The following is a 23,240-nucleotide window of genomic DNA, read 5'->3' as shown; positions in this document are numbered from 1 at the left end:
GCTGCGCACAGTCTGTTTATTCCATTGGACAGCACTGCCATCGGGTAATTGACTCACAAGGTTCGGGGGTTAAACTGCCGTTGTGACTGCTTCCCTTTCAGAAACGGAACAGAGGACCAGCCATGAGGCGCTGACGCCCCGCGAACAGGATCGTGCAGAAAAGGACTGTAGGAAGCGCTGAAATAAAGGTACCAGAGAGAGAAGGTTAAGTCAGGAATTTGATTAACTAAGGAGCTAGCGATTTATTGGAAATTGAACTAGCAAGGTTCCAGCTTGCTGAGAGAGAAGGTTAAGTCAGGAATTTGATTAACTAAGGAGCTAGCGATTTACTGGAAATTGAACTAGCAAGGTTCCAGCTTGAAGTTAGCTGGGACAAATTGAAGGCCCTTTTTGCTAAAGATTTGGCTAAAGGGAGTAGGGTAGAAGGAGAGAAGAGCTTGAAGTTAGCTGGGACAAATTGAAGGCCCTTTTTGCTAAAGATTTGGCTAAAGGGAATATGGTAAAAGGAGAGAAGAGTGGGCGATTGTCTGAAACACAGTGTCAATGTTTAATGTTTATGAGAGTGAGTATTTAACTACTTGTTATTATCAATCAACTTTGCAGCTTTGTCCAGTAAGGCTGCATAGGTTGGGGATTTAGTAACACTTTGGTTGTTGTTTAACAAGTGTATTGTTTATTGTTTATTGTTATATGTATTAATGTTTAGTCATGTCTGATCTGTAGAGGCGTCCCACGCAGATCATAGAGTGTTACGGAATTGTTGTATGTTTTAACTAAAATATTTAAGCTGAAAAAAAACTGCAGAAGGGGTTGGAAAAGACCCAAGCCGGGGAAGTGAGTCCCGCGGCGGAATGTATGGTTGAGAAAATAGTGATGTCTTTTACATGATCCACTAAGCTATTGTGGATTCAGTATTTTCCCCAGTTAGAAATACCTTCCACGAGGGTTGAGAACCCTCGAGTTTTATACGTATGTATAGTTTATTAATCTGATCTGTAGGGGCGTACAACGCAGATCATGGATTGTCACGGGAGTTTAGATTGTTTTAAGTGAACCATTTAAGCTGCTAAAATGAGTGCTAGCGCCAGTAAGCCACCCGAGAAAGGCACGCCAGCAGCCTTTATGTTAAAGAACTGGTCAATCATCCATTGATCACCTACCAAATTGGTCCAAATGGACTGTAAATCAGACTAGACCCTTTCCCTCAGATAGTCATTTAACATAGAAAGAATTACTTGCCTCGAGAAATGTTTAACGGACGAGAGAGAAATAGAGAACAGCCAGATAAAAAGACTGCCTCTATGTTTGTTGAGTCAGAAAAAAAAATTACCCCGAAGAAACACCTTTCTCCTCTATTATGGTAGGATAACAAGGTAACTATAGAAGGATGAATAGAGGGGAATATAGAGGAAGACGTGGTAGAGTAAGAGGGTATGGACGATCTGGTAATTGTTACAATTGCGGACAACCCGGACATTGGGCAAACCAATGCCCTGTGAAAAATCGTCAGAACAAAACCTCCAATAATGGACCTCCGTTAGAGAATAAAGGTCCTAATTTCACTGTCCATAACCCTTTTTCGGACCAGTCAGGAGGTTACCCTACAAACGGACAGGGATTTAGGAGAAATAGAGATCAGAATTACTGACTGACAGCAGCAGCCCCAAGCGCCACAGACCACCAAATGCCCGTTGTTTCTTTAAATTCACGCAGCGAACCTGAAATTAAAATGCAAATAGCTGGGAGACCTATGTCATTTTAGTAGATACAGGAGCAACCTTTTCAGTGTTAGGGAAAGGATATTCTGAAGGAATGCCTATTAATGGGAAAAAGACCCCGATAGCTGGATTGGCTGGAATACTACAACGCTTGAATCAATCGACTCCCCTCACAGTAAAAGTAGAAGAATTTGAGGAAGAACACTCCTTTCTGTTATCAGGAGATGTCTCTATGAATTTATGTGGAAGAGACTTGCTGTGCAAAATTAATGCTACAATTATTTGCTCCCCATCAGGAGTAACGGTAGAAATCCAAGTAGATAAGGCATATGCGTACCCAGTAACAGAAATAAAACACCCTGTTCTTTACGCATGGGAAATTGCCGACCCAAGTTTGAGTCCCAAACTTGTCAGTCTGTTAGGAGCGTGGGGATTCGTTACAAGCTCCATAAAACAACACCAGGAATCCCTGAAACTAGGGAAATGGCATTCAAAATTGCACTGCACGGCCTGCTATGACAAAACAGGACAAGATTATCAGCCGTTTTTAAATTTAAAATACCTCCTAACTATTAGACTGCACAGCCCTATAAAGTTACAATTAATCCAGCTGCACCATTACCCAAAAGGTCACAGTATCCATTGTCAGAGAAAGCAGAAAAAGGAATTGAGCCAGTGATGGAATCATTGTTAAAACAGGGAGTTAACGCCGGATAGAATAAAGGTCGTTTGCAACACATCGTTGCCAAAAACTAAAAGAGAAATGAAGCATTTTCTAGGAATGACTGGCTATTGTAGACAATGGATATTGAACTATTTAGAAATAACCAGACCACTATTGGACATGAGCATGACAAATTTGGAAAATTCGCGGTTACCTGACTTCCTCGGGAACCCAGATTAAAAATGCACAAGAAGTGAAAAATCTTTTACTAGCTATTCAGAGACGTAAACAGATTGCAATTATTAAGTGCCAAGCGCACACGGGGCATTTGGACAAGGTTGCGCTTGGAAACGCTGCTGCAGATAGCGCTGCTAAGTCAGTAGCTATATCAAGTACTGAACGACAAGTTTCAGCCTTCCCTGTTAGGGAAAAGCCAGAGATACCGCAGCCCCCGTCCTTAGATGATGTGCTGACCCATCAAGATAGGGCCAGTTCTGATGAAGTAAAGGAATGGGTTGTTAATCATTGTTTTAAAAAACACTGACGGCTTATGGGTTCATCATGACGGCCGCATGGTGGCACCCAAATCATTACTATCACCAATTGCCCGATGTGTTCATAAATTCACCCATGCGGGCAAAAGGGGGATGGCGGACTATATCCTCAAGACCTGGTATGCACCAGGAATCTCAAAGTTGGCAAAACAAATATGTGAAAATTGTACTATCTGCCAGACCATAAATGCAGGGAAAATAAAGAAGGTACAGCCCGCATCCCACCCAAACCCCATGGGCCCTTTTGTACACTTACAAATGGATTTTATTGAATTACCTGTATGTATGAGCTTTAAATATATATTAGTTATTATTGATATGTTTTCAAGATGGATTGAAGCGTTTCCTTGTAGAAAGAATGACGCTACTACTGTTGCTAAATGTTTATTGAAGGACATTGTACCTCGCTTTGGGATACCAGCAAAACTGTCAAGTGACAATGGGTCCCATTTTACGGGAACAGTGATTAAGGAACTATGCAAAGCTTTACAGATTAACCAGCACCTTCATTGTAGTTATCATCCACAGTCGGCTGGACTAGTGGAAAGATATAACGGGATGCTGAAAAACAAGCTTGCAAAACTGTGTAAAGAAACTGGACTTAAATGGGTTGATTTGTTACCCATAGCTTTAATGACAATGCGGTCTGCTACCAACAGAATTACAGGATTGTCGCCTCACGAGATCGTCATGGGAAGACCACAAAGATTGCCTTTTTCGGCACCTTTAACAGCTAAACAAATGGACATTCATAAAATGGAGGAAGAGATGTTGAGTTATTGCATTGCACTAACCAAATGCATTTCTAGTTTCCATCAACAGGTGAAGGAAGCCCAGGTCGATCCCGCTGAAGGAAAGTGCCATACTTTCGAGCCAGGAGATAACGTTTACATAAAAATCTTCAAACGAAAGAATGGCCTTCAACCCAGATTTGAGGGACCCTTCCAAGTACTCCTGACCACAAACACCGCTGTAAAAGTAAAGGAGCGACCAACATGGATACACGCGTCCCATTGTAAGAAGGCATCAGTTGAAGACAATACACTACCAAAATGAACTGGATTTGGACTCTGATGAGATTGTTCCTTTTGTTAACGATAATTGAAACTGCCATATGGATTTACCCAGATCCTCTGAAAGGCAAACTATGTATAGAAGAATGTGTACTTTTAACCAAAAATCTCTTTTATGTTATATGCTATAATGAGACCATGAAAGTTCAGCTTCAGGACCATACTATGCAGGTACCCCCGTATCAACCCCTAAATCTTAGGGTAAGACAGGGTAAGATAGTAGAAGAAGATAGTGGACAGAGGCTTGATAAGCTGTGGGTCACATGCCCTGATACTGTATTACCAAGTGACAAAACTGCGAACGGAGGGGATTTCTGCAATGGTAATTCAAGAGGAGGACTGGCCCTGACAGCTAAGTTAATGTTTTGTGATAATCCTTTTACACAACCCCTCGTTTCAACATCAATTACTCAGAAAAGAAAAATTAATAGGACCGCTAGGAAACAAGGAGGGAGAAGTAGAAGACTGTTAAATAAGCATAACTATCATCAAGTTAATACCTTTGTATACATGAGCTATCTGTATGCTAAAAAAAACAGAACCTTGCCAAATGCTGGATATGCAGCCACATCCCTGTGCATGCAGAGGGTGGAATACCTCTAAGGCCCATTCCCTTCGAGATAGAAGAGATGGTAGGGTGGTTATTACAGTCTAATACCACCTGGAATAAGGAGGCAGCCAGTACATTTCAGACCCAAAATAGTTTAAACCCAGATCAGTTGGAAAATGAATGGAAAGATGCAGGATACAACCTTATAAAATTTGAAGGGTGGTTTCATCCCCTATATGATAATCGAAGGAATCCAGAGAGTCTATTAGTTACGTCAATGGGAACCATAAATAAAACAAAAGGAGAAGTCTGTCTTGTAAACGACAATGGAGAAGGATTGATGGTTGGATGGAGTGAGTGCAAATGTAACTACACTTTGACTAAAACTACTACTAAACCACCAGGTGCAATCGAATGGCCTTATTGGGGATGGTGGAATCTGTCCACAGTACAAAATTTGACTAGCAAAAAAATCTGGAAAGGAGAATACGGAATAGGAATGATGCACCAGATATGGAACAAATTTGAAGCCTATAATAACACCTATTTCATCTGTGGGCATAGAGCATACCCTTGGTTACCACAAAATTGGACTGGGTCATGTTACTTGGGATATGTAGTGCCCTATATACATCATATTTCATCTTTGGATAGCCACCCTGGGACACGAGTAAAACGAGCCATTACAGAAACTGAAAGGTTCTTTGCTATAGCATTTCCCTGGTATGGAACAGGGAAGCTGGCAAGAGAATCTATAAACATGGCAGCAGTGCTGGAACAAATAGCCAATGATAAACGCAGAAATGGTGGCTATGCGCACTGTTGCTTTACAAAACCGCATGGCTCTGGACTAATTGTTGGCAAAAGGGGGCACATGTGCAATCATAAAAACCGAATGTTGCACCTATATCCCAGATAGCTCAGAAAATATCACCAACCTGGTAAACCACATAAAGGAGGCTGTAGAGAAACTACGTCAACCTGAACCATGGTCCATGTGGGATTGGATTTCAGGATGGGGAGGAGCACTAGGAAAGCAAATTTTGGAAACCTTAATCGCAATTGTGATGATAATAATTTTAATTAGTTTATTGATTGGTTGTTTAAAATTATTGTGTACAAAAGTCCTTTCCTTATTAACGTCAACTCCTCCAGTACCAATGATGTCTGAATATGAGGATATTAAGGGTGAGACCTTTGATGTAGAGTTTCTTAAACTTAGCGAAATAGATTGTCCTTAGAAAGGACAAAAGGGGGGAATGAGGAAATCTACATGATATAAGGGGTTAATTTCAAGTGCTTGCTGGGTAAAAGTTTTCAGACTTGACACTGGGCAAGTGTCGATGTGTAACTAGAGCTATTGTAAGTACTCGGACTGCAGCCAGGAACAGATGTCTACCCACCTAATGAGAATGTAGAAGTGGAATAATGAGTTTCTTTGATGTACCAATGACCTGATAACTTGTGACCGAAAGCAAAGCTTGCCTCCCTTATATATGATTAAAGAGGACCTCCGGTTACACGATTCATGCCCTGTTATAGATTAACGGTTGACTTATGTGTCCAGGATCCTTCTGTCAATATGTTATTTCTACCTGATGATTAATCTAAAATGTATCCCGATAGAGGAACAAAGGGATTTCAATCAAACTTGTTTGTTACACTGTATAAATATAGAACGTTTACACTGTATCATTGGAATAGTAGCCTCACCCCTTGAGTGGAGGTACTGATTCCCCTTGCAAGAGAAGTTAAATAAAAGGCCTGTCCGTCTGACGAATCCAAGTGTGTATTGAGTCATTACCCAGAGCTAAGAAGTAAGGCACTTCTACAAATGCGACACATGCGGTTACCAACCAAACTCCAGCCATGATGTTCTTCAATCGAAGACTACGATGCCGCTTGGATTTGGTTAAGCCAAACGTCCGAAGAGATGTGGAGAACAGGCAGTTTCAGAATATGAATGAAAGGTCGACCAGGAGTTTTAAGATAGGTCAACCAGTTTTGGCCCGGGACTACCGCACAGAGAAATGGCAGCCAGGAACAATCTGTACACGGCAAGGACCTCTAATGTATACCGTGGACGTTGGAGAGAGCATTGTAAGACGCCATGCTGACCAGATTCTAGAGTCACTGGAAAACGTCAAATCCACACCACGACCTGATACACCTGGCGATGAAACCGAAGTACCAATTGCATCTACTGCAGAATCGGTGATATTGGAAGCAGACGAACCAAACAACGACATTGATCCCGACGCAACCTTGTCAGAAGAACCTGATATCCCAAAAAGGCGTTATCCAGACAGAATCAGGAAGCCTCCTCAAAGGCTGAACTTATAATTGCTTAACTTCAACCAATGTATCTAGCAACCGTAATTGTAATTGTAATTAGTTATTATTTAGTTGTTAAATGAATGTTATGTGCTGTTTATCTAAAAGGGGAGGAATTGTTGTGTGTACCTTTAAGGGAATAACTGGTCTCAGACTGCAGTACCGGCAGTGACCACCCCTGTATAAAAGGCCCTAGCAGGCTTCTGTAGTTTCAGTTACCAGGTTGTCTCCATTCAGTAAAGACTTGTTATAATCAACTCCTGCAGTCCGTGTCTCAATTATACACGGACATAATACCGACTCTCTGCTTTCTGTTAGTTATTATTTCCCCCATCTCTATCCTGCTTTATTGTTCTCTCATTTCTCATTGACTTTTTAAATTCCTGCTCACCTGGACCCTTCCCCCCTACTACTTAGTTTAAAGCCCCTTCTACAGCCCTAGTTTATCGATTCACCAGGACTCTAGCCCCAGCATGGTTCAAGTGAAGCCCGTCCAAACAGAACTGGTGCCAGTGCCCCACAAATCAAAACCCATTTCTCCCACACCAGTCTTTGAGCCACTCGTTCATTTCTCTGATCTTATTTACCCTATGCAAATTCGCTCATGGCTCAGGTAGTAATCCAAAGATTATTACCTTTGTGGTTCTGCATTTTAATTTAGCCCCTAGCTGCTCACACTCCCTCAGCAGAACTTCTTTCTTTGTCCTACATATGTCATTGGTACCTACATGGACCATGGCAACTGGATCATCCCCCTCCCACTCCAAGTTCCTCTCCAGTCCAGAGGAGTCCCCTTCGGGACTCACGCTGTAGGCTACAGAGAACAGTATCTATCTCCCTAACTATACTGTCCCCTATCACTACAACATTTCTTTTTACTCCCCCCACTTGAATGGCTCCCTTTACCACAGTGTTGTGGTCAGATTGCTCATCCTCCCTGCAGTCCCTGCCCTCGTCCACACAGGGAGCAAGAATCTCGTACCTGTTGGACAAGACCAACGGCTGAGGTTCCTCCATCACTACCTCCTGGATCCCAATACCAGCCTCGCTTGTAGTCACACCCTCCTGTCCCTGACCATGGGCCAAATTGGAAGTAATTACTCTAGTGGGTGTGACTGCCTCCTGGAAATTAGTGTCCAGGTAACGCTCCCCCTCCCTAATGTGTCACAGTGTCCGAAGCTCAGACTCCAGCTCATCAACTCTGAGCTGAAGTTCCTCGAGCAGCCAACATTTACTGCAGATGTGGTTGCCGTGGACCTCAATGGTGTCCACCAGCTCCCACATGCAACAACATAAGAAGTAGGAGCAGGAGTAGGCCATACAGCCCCTTGGGCCTGCTCCGCCATTCAATAGGATCATGGCTGATCCGAATCTAGACTCACGTCCACTTCTCTGCCCTCTCCCCGTAACCCCTAATTCCCTTATCTGCTAGGAAACTGTCTATCTACGTTTTAAATTTATTTAATGTTGCAGCTTCCACAGCTCTCTGGGTTAGCAAATTCCATAGATTTACTACCCTCATCTCAGTTTTGAAAGGGCAGCCCCTTATTCTCAGATTATGCCCCCTAGTTCTAGTCTCACCCATCAGTGGAAACATCCTCTCCGCATCCACCCGATCAAGCCCCCTCACAATCTTATATGTTTCAATAAGATCGCCTCTCATTCTTCTGAACACCAATGAGTAGAGGCCCAACCTACTCAACCTTTCCTCATACGTCAACCCCCTCATCTCCGGAATCAACCGAGTGAACCTTCTCTGAACCGCCTCGAGAGCAAGTATATCTTTTCTTAAATATGGAAACCAAAACTGCACGCAGTATTCCAGGTGTGGCCTCACCAATACCCTGTATAACTGCAGCAAGACTTCCCTGTTTTTATACTCCATCCCCCTTGCAATAAAAGCCAAGATTCCATTGGCCTTCCTGATCACCTGCTGCACCTGCATACTAACTTTTTGTGTTTCATGCACCAGGACCCCCAGATCCCTTTGTACTGTAGCACTTTGCAGTTTCTCTCCATTTAGATAATAACTTGCTCTTTGATTTTTTCTGCCAAAGTGCATAACCTCACACTTACCAATATTATATTCCATCTGCCAAATCTCTGCCCACTCACGTAGCCTGTCTATGTCCATTTGCAGGTTTTTTTATGTCCTCCTCACTCACTGCTTTCCCTCCCATCTTTGTATCGTCAGCAAACTTGAATATGTTGCACTCTGTCCCTTCCTCCAAATCGTTAATATAGATTGTAAAGAGTTGGGGTCCCAGCACTGACCCCTGCGGAACACCACTAGTTACTGATTGCCAGCCCGAGAACAAACCATTTATCCCAACTCTTTGTTTTTTGTTAGATAGCCAATCTTCCACCCATGCCAGTATATTACCCCCAATCCCATGATTTTGTATCTTGATCAGTAATCTTTTGTGTGGAACCTTGTCAAATGCCTTTTGGAAGTCCAAATACACTACATCCACTGGTTACCCTTTATCCACCCTGTATGTTACATCCTCAAAGAATTCGAGCAAATTTGTCAAACATGACTTCCCCTTCATAAAACCATGCTGACTCTGTCCTATTAAATTATGTTTAACAACAACACATTGCTTGGTCTCCCATCTCAATTAATTAATTAATTAGTTTTTTAAAATGTGGAACACGTATATCTTTTAATCTACACCAAGGCACTTAAATTTAGATGCCTGTGGCGGTACCACCGGTTGTCCCTTACATTGAGATACATAATTCCCTTTAACTTACCTTACTGTATGTATCTATTACTATACTCAGGCTTCTCTCCTATACTCTGTGTGATGACGTCAGAGCTTGGAATCTTGGATTCTGTTGGTTTAAGAAGAGTAAAACAAGGTTACACTGCAGTAGGAGTAAATTGGCACAGCAGGCAGTGGAAACCAGTTTTCTAACCAATCAGCAGGGGTGACTCATTTGGCTGTAAACAAACAAACAGTATAAAAAGACCAGTCCTAGTGCGAGCAAGCACTGAGTGGGAGTCATCAAAGAGTGCTCTGAGTTTGGGTAAGTGTAAGTTAGGGTAAGTGGGGTGTTAGGTGCTCTTTTCAAACTTTAACTCTGTGGGTTGGAGTTAATAAGGCCTTTCTGGTGCAGAGTGACTGTTGGTAACCCATTTAACTGGTGTAACTAGAGGGATTGATTTAATTTAAATCCAATTAATTAAAGGGGATACTAGCATCTAAAATCAGGCAGAGGGTGTCCATAAATAACAATAAAAAATGTAATTAATTCCATAGAATAGAGCAGGTGATGTGTTACTGTTGCGAGATGTGGGAGCCGGTGAACCCCATTGAGGCTCACGGTGATTACGTCTGTGACAAGTGTCTGCTGCTACAGGAACTCCAGCTCCGTGTTGATGAGCTGGAGTCTGAGCTACAGACACTGCGACACATCAGGGAGGGGGAGAAGTACCTGGACTCTGTGCATCAGGAGGTGGTCACACCTATGAAGTTAATTAATTCAGATGTAGTCCATGGTCAGGGACAGGACAGTGTGACTACGAGTGAGGCAGGTACGGGGATCCAGGAGGTAGAGCTGGAGGAGCCGCAGCCCTTGCTCTTGTCTAACAGGTTCGAGGTTCTTACTCCCTGTGGGGATGGGAGCAGGGACTGCAGGGAGGATGAGCAACCTGGCCACAGCACCATGGAACAGGGGGCCATTCAAGAGGGGGGAGTAAATAGAAATGTTGTAGTGGTAGGGGATAGTATTATTAGGGGGATAGATAGAGTTCTCTGCAGCCGAGAGCGAGAGTCCCGAAGGCTGTGTTGCCAGGGTTAAGGACATCTCCTCTGGGCTGGAAAGAAACTTGCAGTGGGAGGGGGTGGATCCAGTTGTCGTGGTCCATGTTGGTACAAACAAAGTAGATAGGACTAGGAAGCCGGTTCTGTTAAAGGCGTATGAGCAGCTAGGTGTCAAATTAAAAAACAGAACCTCAAGGGTAATAATCCTGAGCCATGAGTGAATTTGGCTAGGACAAATAAAATTAGAGAGTTAAATGCGTGGCTCAAAGACTGGTGTGGCAGAAATGGGTTTTGCTTCCTGGGACACTGGCACCAGTACTGGGGCAGGAGGGAGCTGTTCTGTTGGGACGGGCTTCACTTGGCCAGTGCTGGGACTAGAGTCCTGGTGGATCATATAACTAGGGCTGTAGAGAGGGCTGTAAACTAACTAGTGGGGGGGAGGTTCCTAGAGAGCAAATAATAAAAATGACAACAGAGAAGGTCATAGACTTAGGTAGCAGTGGGGAAATTAAAAACCAGAGCGTGTCAGGAAGGGGCAGAAGGTATGGAGTAAAAGGTAAAGTAATAAAAAGGGCAAAAGCAGGAACTAAGTGTCACAAAACATATTTGAAAGTTCTCTATCTGAATGCACGTAGCATTCGTAACAAAATAGACGAGTTAATGGCACAAGTAACTACATACGGGTATGATCTTGTGGCCATTACAGAAACATGGCTGCAGGGTGACAATGCCTGGGAATTAAACATACCAGGTTATTTAACGATCAGGAAGGACAGGCAGGAAGGAAGGGGAGGTGGGGTGGCTATGTTAATAAAGGAAGGAATCACTGTAATACAGAGAAATGATATTGGGTCAAAAGATCAGGATAATGAAACAGTTTGGGTGGAGGTAAGGAATAATAAGGGGGAAAAAACACTAGTGGGCATAGTCTATAGGCCTCTGAACAGTTGCAACTATGTTGGACGGAGTATCAATCAGGAAATAGCTGAGGCTTGTAATAAGGGAACATCTATAATTATGGGGGATTTTAACTATCATATTAATTGGACAAATCAAATTGGGCAGGGCTGCCTTGAGGATGAGTTCATTGAGTGTATTAGGGATGGGTTTCTTGAGCAGCATGTAACTGAACCGACCAGGGGGCAAGCAACCTTCGACCTGGTCCTGTGTAACGAGACAGAATTAATTAAAAATGTCCTAGTAAAGGATCCCCTTGGAATGGGTGACCATAACATGGTTGAATTCCATATTCAATTAGAGGGTGAGAAGGTTGGATCTCAAACAAGCGTGCTAAGCTTCAATAAAGGAGACTATGAAGGTATGAGAGTGGAATTGAGTAGAGTGGATTGAGAAAATAGATTAAAGGGTAAGACGATACATGATCAGTGGTGTACATTTAAGGAGTTATTTTACAACTTCCAAAAAAAATATATTCCACTGAGAAGAAAAGGGTGTAAAAGAAAAGACAGCCATCCATGGCTAAGTATAGAAATTAAGGATAGTATTCAACTAAAAACAAGGGCATATAAGGTAGCCAAATCTAGTGAGAGGATAGAGGATTGGGAAAACTTTAAAAGACAGCAAAAAATAACAAAAAGATTGATTAAGAAAGGGAAGATAGATTATGAAAGTAAATTAGCAAAAAATATAAAAACAGATAGTAAGAGTTTTTATAGTTATATAAAAAGAAAAAGGGTGGCTAAAGTAAATGTTGGTCCCTTAGAGGATGAGACCGGGAAATTAATGGTGGGAAATATGGAGATGGCAAAAACACTGAATGAATATTTTGTATCAGTCTTTACAGTAGAGGACACTAAGATTATCCCAACACTGGACAAACAGGGGGCTATAGGGGGGGAGGAGCTAAACACGATCAAAATCACTAAGGAAGTGGTACTCGGTAAAATAATGGGACTCAAGGCGGATAAATCACCTGGACCTGATGGCTTACATCCTAGGGTCTTGAGGGAAGTGACGGTAGGGATTGTGGATGCATTGGTAATAATTTTCCAAAACTCCCTGGACTCAGCAAAGGTCCCGGCAGACTGGAAAACTGCTAATGTAACACCCTTATTTAAAAAGGGCAGTAGACAGAAGGCTGGAAACTATAGACCGGTTAGCCTAACATCTGTGGTAGGTAAAATTTTGGAGTCCATTATTAAGGAGACAGTAACAGGACATTTGGATAATCATAATTTAATAGGACAAAGTCAGCATGGTTTTATGAAGGGGAAGTCATGTTTGACAAATTTGCTGGAGTTCTTTGAGGAAGTAACATATAGGGTGGATAAAGGGGAACCAGTGGATGTAGTGTATTTAGACTTCCAAAAGGCATTTGACAAGATGCCACATAAAAGATTATTGCTTAAGATAAAATATCACGGGATTGGTGGTAATATTCTGGCATGGATAGAGGATTGGCTATCTAACAGAAGGCAGAGAGTTGGGATAAATGGTTCATTCTCAGACTGGCAATCAGTAACTAGTGGTGTTCCGCAGGGGTCAGTGCTGGGTCCCCAACTCTTTACAATCTATATTAACGATTTGGAGGAGGGGACCGAGTGTAACATATCAAAGCTTGCAGATGATACTAAGATGGGAGGGAAAGTAGTGAGTGAGGAGGACATAAAAAACCTGCAAGGGGACATAGACAGGCTAAGTAAGTGGGCAGAGATTTGGCAGATGGAATACAATACTGGAAAGTGTGAGGTTATGCACTTTGGCAGGAAAAATCGTAGAGCAAGTTATTATCTTAATGGCAAGAAACTGGAAAGCACTGAAGTACAAAGGGATCTGGGGTTCCTGGTGCACGAAACTCAAAAGGTTAGTATGCAGGTGCAGCAAGTGATTAAGAAGGCCAATAGAATGTTGGCTTTCATTGCTAGGGGGATAGAATATAAAAATAGGGAGGTATTGCTTCAGTTGTACAAGGTATTGGTGAGACCGCACCTGGAATACTGCATACAGTTTTGGTGTCCACACTTAAGAAAAGACATACTTGCTCTTGAGTCAGTACAAAGAAGGTTCACTCGGTTAATCCCAGGGATGAGGGGATGGACATATGAGGAGAGGTTGAGTAGATTGGGACTCTACTCATTGGAGTTCAGAAGAATGAGAGGCGATCTTATTGAAACATATAAGATTGTGAAGGGGTTGGATCGGGTGGATGCGGGGAGGATGTTCCCGATGATGGGTGTAACTAGAACTAGGGGGCATAGTCTTAGAATAAGGGGCTGCTCTTTCAAAACTGAGATGAGGAGGAACTACTTCACTCAGAGGGTGGTAGGTCCATGGAATATGCTGCCCCAAAAAGCTGTAGAAGCTACATCATTACATAAATTTAAAACAGAAATAGACAGTTTCCTAGAAGTAAAGGGAATTAAGGGTTACGGGGAGCGGGCAGGAATTTGGACATGAGTCTAGGTTCGGATCGGACATGGCCCTGTGGGTAGCGGAGCGGGCCCAGGGGCCATGTAGCCTGATTCTGCTCCTATTTCGTTTGTCTAATTCTGTTAGATTCAGGAGATGATTCTGTGATAGTAGATTGACGGTTAGGATCAGATCAGCCATGATCTTATTGAATGGCGGAGCAGGCTCGAGGGACCGATTGGCCCACTCCTGCTACTATTTCTTATGTTCTTATGTTCTTATGTCCTTCCAACAGTAGAGCTCGGAACCTGCTGGCAGTTGAGCTCGGAACCTGTTAACAGTTGAGCTCGGAAACTTCCAGTCAGTCCTCATGGCGTCCCCGCTGGGAAAAGACCTACACCACGGTGCTCCTACAGTCAGCCATCTTACCTGCTACCTTACCTGTTGTATTTAACCTGTTCCTGTAAATAAACAACTTAATTATAGTTCATCAAACTCGATTATTTAGTGGCGATGCACACGAATTGCTACATTGGTGACCCAACGACGTGAGTACGGGAGCTCATCAATTCCAACACTACAATTGGTGAACCCGTATCCGTGAACGATTTTCACGGTAGCAGCGCGCACCTGAACCTCGTCTTCCCACAGGACGACCGACACACAACCGATGAACAACCACGGAACAGCAACCACCTAACACCGATTCCTCCAAAGGCGACCCCGTCTTTGCGAACGTATTCACAAGGTAAGCGCAGTCTGGAGCAGATCCCGTTTGACACGGACAAAACTCAACCGGACCCCGTTTTTTTGTGAGCAATTTTCACAAAAGAAGCACGCCATGGAAGCACCAGCTGTTTCGCTGTCGCTACCGCAATCCAGGGAGCCACAGTCTCCCTCGTGCTTTATAAAGGTAGAAGCCCCGTTCGACGAGAACATCGATGCGACGCCGACCACGCACTTGCTTACGGTCACCGTACTCGTCTTTCCTACCGCCACACGGATCGTCCGCCTCTACGTCCAAAGCAACAGCAAGTATAAATCTCTCCATCGTATCGCGGGGTACAGCATGTTCGGGCCCACAAAATCGGAGCGCGCCCTGCGGGGATACCACGAGGACTCACCCCCATGAAACATGAGGACGCACTCCTCGCGCACGAGGACTCATCCCTCGCGAGCCACGAGGATCTATCCCTCATGAAAAACGACGACTCCTTCCCCGCCGACGACGCACCAGCCCATCAGCCTGCTGGTTGTGTTATCTAGCACATTTTTCGGCGTGAACTAAAAGTGTTGCTGCCCTCTCGGCTGTTTTCTCCTAAAGCAAGAACAACTACAAGTGTTGCCGCCCTACAGGCAGAGTTTACCCCTACCGAGATCAAAAACAACCTGGACCGTTGCTGCCCTTTCTCCAGTTTTCCCTTTAACAAACGCAAACCTCTACTGACGCTGCACACATCGAGGACGGGTCCAACGGGCATCCTGCGGCTGCGATCAGCCACGTGAAAGTTGCTGGCCTCACCGATCACTGGTCAACGCAGTAACTCTTCACCCGGTGTTGTGTTAACGTCGTAGCACTATGGCACACACCGTTCCACGTGTTCCAGCCTCCTGAAGGTTTCGCTCACCTGTCGGCGAGTTCACTCACCTCGCCTGTCAAGTCCTTCTGGATCGCCTGTTGGCGTTCCTGCAGATTTCGTCAGAACAAGGACTTGCACCAGCATCAACAAAGTCATCGCCCGCATCCGCCCAACCTGCCCGTCACTCTGACAAGGCCTGCTGTTTCACATGTCTCCACGGTCCTTCGCCTGACGGATACGTTTTATTCGCCACGACGCGCGTAAGAATCCGCTTACGAGCAGCATCTTCAGACCTCGCCTACCAAGTCGAGACAGCACGACCGCCGTGACCGCCAGCTCGTCAGACCATTTCATCCTTGGAATTTCGTTAAAGCGAATTCTGGGGGGGCCTATGTGGCGGTACCACCGGTTGTCCCTTACATTGAGATACATAACTCCCTTTAACTTACCTTACTGTATGTATCTATTACTATACTCAGGCTTCTCTCCTCTACTCTGTGTGATGACGTCAGAGCTTGGAACCTTCCAACAGTAGAGCTCAGAACCTGCTGGCAGTTGAGCTTGGAACCTGCTAGCAGTTGAGCTCGAGAAACTTCTAGTCAGTCCTCGTGGCGTCCCCGCTGGGGAAAGACCTACACCACGGTGCTCCTACAGTCAGTCATCTTACCTGCTACCTTACCTGTTGTATTTAACCTGTTCCTGTAAATAAACAACTTAATTATAGTTCGTCGAAGTCGAAGTCGATTCTTTAGTGGCAATGCACAGGAATCACTACATGCCCATGTTTGGAAAAAAGCGAGAAATAGAGAAATACCAACCAATCACTTACTTGCTTTCTGGTGACGTCACACTTTGATTACTTTTTAGTTCTTTACACTCACCGGTCCGTTGTAGCCGCTCCTGTGGCCCCCGCTCACCTTTAAATCAGCTGCTCCAGTGGGCCCCGCTCACCTTTAAATCAGCCGCTCCCGTGGGCCCCGCTCACCTTTAAATCAGCCACTCCCGTGGGCCCCCGCTCACCATTAAATCAGCCACTCCCGTGGGCCCCCGCTCACCTTTAAATCAGTCGCTCACATGGGCCCCGCTCACCTTTAAATCAGCCGCTCCCGTGGGCCCCGCTCACCTTTAAAACAGCCGCTCCCGTGGGCCCCACTCACCTTTAAATCAGCTGCTCCCGTGGGCCCTGCTCACCTTTCAATCAGCCGCTCCCGTGGGCCCCGCTCACCTTTAAATCAGCCGCTCCCGTGGGCCCCGCTCACCTTTAAATCAGTCGCTCCCGTGGGCCCGCTCACCTTTAAATCAGTCGCGCCCGTGGGCCCCACTCACCTTTAAATCAGCCGCTCCCTTGGGCCTCGCTCACCTTTAAATCAGCCGCTCCCGTGGGCCTCGCTCACCTTTAAATCAGCCGCTCCCGTGGTCCCCGCTCACCTTTAAATCAGCCGCTCCCGTGGGCCCCGCTCACCTTTAAATCAGCCGCTCCCGTGGGCCCGCTCACCTTTAAATCAGCCGCTCCCGTGGGCCCCGCTCACCTTTAAATCAGCCGCTCCCGTGGGCCCCGCTCACCTTTAAATCAGCCGCTCCCGTGGGCCCGCTCACCTTTAAATCAGCTGCTCCCGTGGGCCCCGCTCACCTTTAAATCAGCCGCTCCCGTGGGCCCCGCTCACCTTTAAATCAGTCGCTCCCGTGGGCCCCGCTCACCTTTAAATCAGCCGCTCCCGTGGTCCCCGCTCACCTTTAAATCAGCCGCTCCCGTGGTCCCCGCTCACCTTTAAATCAGTCGCTCCCGTGGGCCCCGCTCACCATTAAATCAGACGCTCCCGTGGGCCTGCGCTCACCTTTAAATCAGCCGCTCTCGTGGGCCCCACTCACCTTTAAATCAGCTGCTCCCATGGGCCCCGCTCACCTTTAAATCAGCCGCTCCCGTGGGCCCTGCTCACCTTTAAATCAGTCGCTCCCGTGGGCCCGCTCACCTTTAAATCAGTCGCGCCCGTGGGCCCCACTCACCTTTAAATCAGCCGCTCCCGTGGGCCTCGCTCACCTTTAAATCAGCCGCTCCCGTGGGCCCCGCTCACCTTTAAATCAGCCGCTCCCGTGGGCCCCACTCGCCTTTAAATCAGTCGCTCCCGTGGGCCCGCTCACCTTTAAATCAGTCACTCCCGTGGGCCCCACTCACCTTTAAATCAGCCGCTCCCGTGGGCCCCGCTCACCTTTAAATCAGCCGCTCCCGTGGGCCCCGTTCACCTTTAAATCAGCTGCTCCCGTGGGCCCCGCTCACCTTTAAATCAGCCACTCCCGTGGGCCCCGCTCACCTTTAAAACAGCCACTCCCGTGGGGCCCGCTCACCTTTAAATCAGCCGCTCCCGTGGGCCCCGCTCACCTTTAAATCAGCCGCTCCTGTGGGCCCCGTTCACCTTTAAATCAGCTGCTCCCATGGGCCCCGCTCACCTTTAAATCAGCCGCTCCCGTGGGTCCCCGCTCACCTTTAAATCAGCCGCTCCCGTGGGCCCCGCTCACCTTTAAATCAGCCGCTCCCGTGGGCCCCGCTCACCTTTAAATCAGCCGCTCCCGTGGGTCCCCGCTCACCTTTAAATCAGCCGCTCCCGTGGGCCCCGCTCACCTTTAAATCAGCCGCTCCCGTGGGCCCCGCTCACCTTTAAATCAGCCGAGGTAGATTACAACCAATGCATCCACTATCTCTGCAGCTATCTCTTTTAAGACGCTAGGATGCAGGCCATCGGATCCAGGGGCCTTGTCCACCTTTAGTCCCATTAGTTTGCCTAGTACTTTCTCTCTCGTGATAGTGATTGTTTTACGTTCTCCCCCCACCCCAATAGTCCCTTGATATCCATTATTGGGATGTTTTTAGTGTCTTCTGCCGTGAAGACCGATACAAAATATTTGTTCAGAGTCTCCACCATTTCCCTGTTTCCCATTATTAATTCCCCAGACTCACCCTCTCGGGGACCAATGTTTACTTTAGCCCATCTCTTCCTTTTTATATACCTGTAGAAGTTCTTATTGTCTGTTTTTATATTTCTTGCTAGCTTGTATGTGTTTACTGCAGTAGTTGGACCCTACACAACATAGGGGTGCAACATACTCCTAATTTTACAAGTATCAGCTTGTCTCAGTTGACTGCACATTTGCATCATGGGTTCGAGCCTCATTCTAGGACCTCAGCACATAAACTGCGCTACACTTCTGTGCAGCACTGAGGGAGTGCTACATTGTTAGAGGTGCCGGCCTAGAAATTCAATCATGCCTAAAAAGGGCCTGCAATGGGTGGGGGACATGCTATACGTGCCTGTTCATTTAGGCACAGGGATCAAGTGAAATTTGTGTTGGTAATGGAAGGAAGGAGGGAGGGATGGAGGGAGGAAGGAAAAAGGGAAGGAAGCAAGGAAGGAAGGAAGGAAATTAATTATTTAATTAATTTATGTAGCGTCATTCGTGACCTCAGGAATCCCAAAGCGCTTTACAGCCAATTAAGCATTTTTGAAGTGTAGTCACTGTTGTAATGTAGGAAACATGGCAGCCAATATGTGCACAGCAAGCTCCCACAAACAGCAATGTGATAATGACCAGATAATTTGTTTATACTAAGACACTAACCAGCACTACCCATGCTGTTTATTGGCTGTGCACCTGTTTGGGAGAGCAGGAAATCGGGCATCTCTGATGCCACTTAAAGGAAGGCAGGCTGCACCTCTTTAAGGGGAGGTGCACACTAGCTGCACAGGAGAGAATGCTTCTGAAGAAGAAAAAATGCTGCAAGATCTGTAAATTGGGCCCCCAGGATCTCCAATGCCTGCTGCCCTCTCTCAGGACAACAGTCTGAGCTACTCCTGCTCTTTCCTATCTTCTTCACTGCTCCATCTCCTTCTCCAGCCCAAAGGGCAGCCCTTCCAGACCACCCATGACTGGAATAAACTTCTTAGAAAGCAGATCAAAGCAGTCTCGCACCAGCATAAAGTTGTTACCAGATCTAATATAGTGGGCGATGCGCATCTGGCGTGGGACAGGGTGTGTGCTGACGCCCGCCATATTATACCCTTAGGTAACAACAGAAAATGCTGGAAAAACTCAGCAGGCCAGGCAACATCCGTGGAGAGAAATTAGAGTTAACGTTTCAGGTCAAAACCCTTTATCAAGACTTTATCAAAACTCTTTAGTCTTGATAAAGGGTTTTGACCCAAAACATTGACTCTAATTTCTCTCCACGGATGTTGCCTGGCCTGCTGAGTTTTTCCAGCATTTTCTGTTGTTATTTTGGATTTCCAGCATCTGCAGTATTTTGCTACCGTTGTACCCTTAGGTGCCCGTTTTATGTTTGAAAAATGGACGTGACAATATGGTATTTCTAGACCACCAACATTTGAATAAAATATTAAATCAAAAACTCATCAGCCATTTCCAGTAGTTCAGGCACATGTTAAACACCCCTGTGGCACTATTTGAAGAGAAGGGTGGTTTCCTGGTGTTTTGGTCAATATTCCTCCTTCAATCAGTACCACTAAAAACAGATTATTGGCTGATTCATCTCATTGCTATTTGTCAGATCTTGCATGTGCAAATTGGATGTGCATTTGCCTACACAGCAACAGTCACAGCACTTCAAAATATTTCATGGTGTGTGAAGTGCTTTGAGACATTTCTGAGACTTGACAAGATGCTATTAAATTGCAAGTCTCCATTTTCCTACTGTATTGTCATGTAAGTCACGTATTTTGTAGTTGGTAAAACATTCTTTGTGAATATTTTTGTTATTCAACCAAAGGTGCACACAAATATCATAGCTTGGTGCTGTATTATCTAGAAAGGGGAGTTGACAGCGTCTGTTCTGAGCAAAATTTAACGAATGATATTGCTGGTCATATTATTCCAGAAAGAGATTCATGATTTTTTGATATATAACTTTATTATCTGACTATGAATTGAAAAAGATGCCAGATGTGTTCCAATCATTTGCTTAGTGATATTAATGCTTTTTATCCTAAAGGTGCTGGGAGCTGCAGGAATGGCAGCCCCAAAAACTAAGGCTGCACCCAGGTTCAATGAGGGCTCTCTCCATGCTCTTGTTGAGGGAGTTAGAGGACGTCAGGAGGTCCTCTTCCCTGGAAATGGAAGGAGGAGACCTCCTCAGCAAACCATCGCAGCTTGGCTGCAAATTGCTGAGGAGGTGAGCTTGAGGTCTGTGTGCAGACGCACGTGGGTTTAGTGTCGAAAAAGGTTTAATGATCTGCTGAGATCACCAAAAGTGTGGCCTCTGTGTTCTGGGAAATGGAAGTTCAAGAGTGAGGGCTCAGGGAGGATTCCATGTAGAATGTTGGTGGTGACACTGAGCTCAAACCATTGTTTATTGGACAGATGATGCCTGGGGTTTTGAGAATGTCGGACTTATATTCATCTCCATGTGCCAGCCACCTGTGGTTGAAGCGTAAGCTTACACGAATCTGGCATGGATGAGTGCAACCCTTGCCTGACGGCCATCAATGTGGTCGCCTGCTGCTGGCTTGGCTATATCCGGCCCCGCAAGCCGTCACTCACCGTCCTCCTACTCATCCTCCTCCTCATCCTCTTCCTCGTCCTCTTCATCTTCTTCCAAGGAGGCTGTGTGTTGAGCCACTTGTTCACCCGGCAGCACTAAGCCGCGCTGCTCTTCCTCCGAATCTGATGACCAGGATGAGAGGATGTAAATTTTTCCCATCCCGTTGTTATAGAGTCATAGAGTCATAGAGTTATACAGCACGGATAGAGGCCCTTCGGCCCATCGTGTCCGCGCCGGCCATCAAGCCCTGTCTAATCTAATCCCATATTCCAGCATTTGGTCCGTAGCCTTGTATGCTGTGGCATTTCAAGTGCTCATCCAAATGCTTCTTAAATGTTGTGAGGGTTCCTGCCTCCACAACCCTTTCAGGCAGTGAGTTCCAGACTCCAACCACCCTCTGGGTGAAAAAGTTCTTTCTCAAATCCCCTCTAAACCTCCCGCCCTTTACCTTGAATCTATGCCCCCTAGTTATTGACCCCTCTACTAAGGGAAAAAGCTCCTCAGCATCCATCCTATCTATGCCCCTCATAATTTTGTACACCTCAATCATGTCCCCCCTCAGCCTCCTCTGCTCCAAGGAAAACAAACCCAATCTGCCCAGTCTCTCTTCATAGCTGAAGTGCTCCAGCCCTGGTAACATCCTGGTGAACCTCCTCTGCACCCTCTCCAATGCGATCACATCCTTCCTGTAGTGTGGCGACCAGAACTGCACACAGTATTCCAGCTGTGGCCTAACCAGTGTTTTATACAGCTCCATCATAACCTCCTTGCTCTTATATTCAATGCCTCGGCTAATGAAGGCAAGTATCCCATATGCCTTTTTTACCACCTTATCCACCTGTTCCACCGCCTTCAGGGATCTGTGTACTTGCACACCCAGATCCCTCTGACCCTCCGTCTTGCCTAGGGTCTTACCATTCATTGTGTATTCCCTTGCCTTGTTAGTCCCCCCAAAGTGCATCACCTCGCACTTTTCCGGGTTAAATTCCATTTGCCACTGTTCCGCCCATCTGACCAACCCATCTATATCGTCCTGCAGACTGAGGCTACCCTCCTCGCTATTTACCACCCTACCAATTTTTGTATCATCCGCGAACTTACTGATCATACCTTTTACATTCATATCCAAGTCATTAATGTAGACCACAAACAGCAAGGGACCCAGCACCGATCCCTGTGGTACCCCACTGGCCACAGGCTTCCAGCCACAAAAACAACCTTCGACCATCACCCTCTGCCTTCTGCCACTAAGCCAGTTTTGTATCCAATGTGCCAAGGCACCCTGGATTCCATGGGCTCTTACCTTCTTGACCAGTCTCCTGTGCGGGACTTTATCGAAGGCCTTACTGAAATCCATGTATACCACATCCACTGCGTTACCCTCATCCACACACCTAGTCACCCCCTCAAAAAATTCAATCAAATTAGTCAGACATGATCTTCCCTTGACAAAGCCATGTTGACTATTCCTGATTAATCCTTGCCTCTCCAAGTGGAGACAAATTTTGTCCCTCAGAATTTTTTCCAATAATTTTCCTACCACTGATGTTAGGCTCACTGGCCTGTAGTTCCCCGGTTTTTCCCTACTTCCCTTCTTGAATAATGGTACTACATTAGCGGTTCTCCAGTCCTCTGGCACATCCCCTGTGGCCAGAGAGGTCCTGAATATATGTGTTAGAGCCCCCGCAATCTCTTCCTTTGCCTCACACAGCAGCCTGGGATACATTTCATCTGGGCCTGGGGATTTATCCATTTTTAGGCCAGCTAAAACCGCCAATACCTCCTCCCTCTCGATGTTAATATGTTCGAGCATATCACAGTCCCCCCACCCTATTTCTATGTCTACATCGTCCTTCTCCATAGTGAAAACAGATGCAAAAAATTCATTTAGAACCCCTCCTACATCTTCCGGCTCCACACACAGATTGCCACTTTTGTCCCTAATGGGCCCTATTTTTTCCCTAGTTATCCTCTTACCCTTAATATACTTATAAAACATCTTAGGATTTTCCTTTATTTTGCTCGCCAGTGTTATTTCATGGCCCCTCCTTGATCTCCTAATTTCTTTTTTAAGTATCCC

At 45.6% G+C, this 23,240-nt stretch overlaps 1 long non-coding RNA gene across 1 annotated transcript in view; it reads right to left on the bottom strand.

Annotated features, from left to right (window-relative positions):
• The window catches only part of LOC147124360 (uncharacterized), a 55,611-nt gene that overhangs the window by 15,679 nt on the left and 16,692 nt on the right, over nucleotides 1-23,240 (bottom strand). Inside the window, exons 2-3 of the long non-coding RNA XR_015079778.1 lie at nucleotides 21,160-21,282; nucleotides 9,651-9,731 (exon numbers count right to left, since the gene is read on the bottom strand). This is a non-coding gene — a long non-coding RNA (uncharacterized LOC147124360). The remainder of the gene's footprint in view (nucleotides 1-9,650; nucleotides 9,732-21,159; nucleotides 21,283-23,240) is intronic.

This window comes from Somniosus microcephalus, chromosome 1 (assembly GCF_052327205.1).
Source record: "Somniosus microcephalus isolate GS21.2 chromosome 1, FLI_Smic_1.0, whole genome shotgun sequence".
Taxonomy (NCBI): Eukaryota; Metazoa; Chordata; class Chondrichthyes; order Squaliformes; family Somniosidae; genus Somniosus; species Somniosus microcephalus.
The sequence above is the reverse complement of the archived record's forward strand: the minus strand, read 5'-3'. Positions and strand labels throughout refer to the sequence as shown.